The 2,153-nt window shown below is 35.8% G+C and overlaps 1 pseudogene; it reads right to left on the reverse strand.

Moving 5' to 3' along the window:
* Nucleotides 1-235: 235 nt before the first annotated feature.
* LOC107773458 (delta(12)-acyl-lipid-desaturase-like) lies at nucleotides 236-1,509 on the reverse strand (annotated as a pseudogene).
* Between the last annotated feature and the right edge of the window lie 644 nt (nucleotides 1,510-2,153).

Below are 2,153 nucleotides of genomic sequence, written 5' to 3' on the forward strand. Positions count from 1 at the left end.
TACCCCTTTAAATTAAGTACTTCATGTATAACAAGCTCCTCATTAATAGTGACTATATAAGAGTATGCTTCCTTCATTATTAATCCTCGCATAAATAATCACTTGTACTATGTGAATTAACAAAATGATACTTAAATTTAAAGGAACAGCCTGAACAAACATTGCAAATAAAGTAGGAAGTATAATAGAATATGATAAAACACAAAATCCAAATTAATTACAATGACTCAAGCAAGTAGTTAATTATTGCTGTTCTTTCAGAACTTATTTTAATACCAAAAAACACCTTTGTCTTGAGAGCTTTCATCTTTCTCCACATAGAGGCACTCCTTTAAATCCTTCCACATTGATTTATAAAATGGGGTATCATCAAATTGGTAATATTCTCCTAGTAATGGCTTGACAACTTTGGTTGCCTCCATTGCATGGTAATGTGGCATGGCTGAGAATAAATGATGCACAACATGAGTATCAGTAATGTTGTGAAAGATCTTATTTAGCACACCATAATATCTGTCTACAGTGGCTAGAGCTCCTCTTAGCCAATCCCACTCGGATAAATCATAATGTGACAACGAAGGGTGAGTATGGTGTAATAAAGTGATTAACACTATAAAGCCGTTCACAATTAGGAGGGGTACCCCATAGATGCACACGAGCCAAGCTAGCCCTTGTGCCAAAGTAACGCGATACAACACATAGGTAGTTGCAATCACACCTGCATCTGAGATGTAGATTTGTAGCCTCTCACGATCCTTAAATATCGGGCTATAGGGATCATAGTGACATGCAAAGCGATCATAAGGTCGACTAGAGATATTGAAGGCAAAGTACAAAGGCAAACCAAGAGTGAGGGTGAAGGCAAGTATGAGTAATCGTCCTAGTGGATTGTTCGAGTATTTTGTGTACCATCTTAGCTCAGGTTTAAGCTTGGGCACATGGTTTTCGTCACGCTCAAGGGAATTAATGTTGGAGTGATGACGACGATGACTATATTTCCATGAAAAGTATGGCACTAGAAGTGCAGAATGGAGGAGAAAACCAACAGTGTCATTTACCCACAGGTAATCACTAAAGGCATGATGGCCACATTCATGGGCAATGACCCAAATTCCTGTGCAAACACAACCTTGAACGATCCAGTAAATCGGCCATGCTAGGTAATAATACGGCGTCTGAAGCAAGTGGTTGTAATGTAGTAAAAGATGGAGACAAGTATGAGATCTTGAACAAGATAAGAAAACGAGCGAATAAGAGATCGATGAAAGCAGTGAGGAGGAATGGCCTTCTTGATGTCACCAATTGTAAAAGGGGGCTTTGAAAATGGCACTCTTTGGAAAGGATTTTTCTTTTGTTCAGTTTTAGTTGGACCAGACATATTGCCACCAGCTCCCATTTTTGTTCTACTACCTTTTTGCCTTACCTGAAAGCTGGAGATTTCCCTCTCCACTTCCTCTCTTCTTTATAGAAACAGAGAAAGAGAGTTATTCAACAAGTAAAGATATAGATCTTGACAAAATTAATATTGTAGTAGTGAATAAAAGAGGCCATATGATTGACGGTTGGCTTAATAAACTATTGTTCCATATGATTTAGATTCCTCCTTTTTCATTATTAAAATTGTCTAGTTGTATGATTATATTATAATTTCATGCAGTAATTAAAAAAGCGAATATATAGACCATGAAATACTTGTATATCATAAATAGTTAAATTCTTTTCTGAAGTCATAGAATTTTTGAGTTAATAGTCATAGAATTAAGAATTACCTCTAGTCAAGATAGATGCAAAAAGTTAAATAACCTGAAACAACAAGAAAAAGAGAAATGTAAAACGAAGGTTTTCAAGGGCCGAAACAAAGAGAAAAAAAATTTACATGAAAAAGAAGACACTATATGTGGGATTTTAGATGAACATGAATGGTCCTCGGATAAACCACCTCTGTTACATGCTGATGATTTAGTTATCTTTTCATCTAGAGACAAAATATTCCATAAAAATGTTAATGAAAAAGCTTCATCAGTATGAGGTTGCCTCTGGATTAGAAAATCAGCCAAGAGAAAATTAAAGTTTCTTTCATATATGTTACTTATGAGTTTTGTTGTTTAACTTGTGATGTTGTCCTCCTTTGTGGTCTGGCTATGTTAATTCCC

Source organism: Nicotiana tabacum, chromosome 17 (assembly GCF_000715075.1).
Source record: "Nicotiana tabacum cultivar K326 chromosome 17, ASM71507v2, whole genome shotgun sequence".
In the NCBI taxonomy this organism is placed as follows: Eukaryota; Viridiplantae; Streptophyta; class Magnoliopsida; order Solanales; family Solanaceae; genus Nicotiana; species Nicotiana tabacum.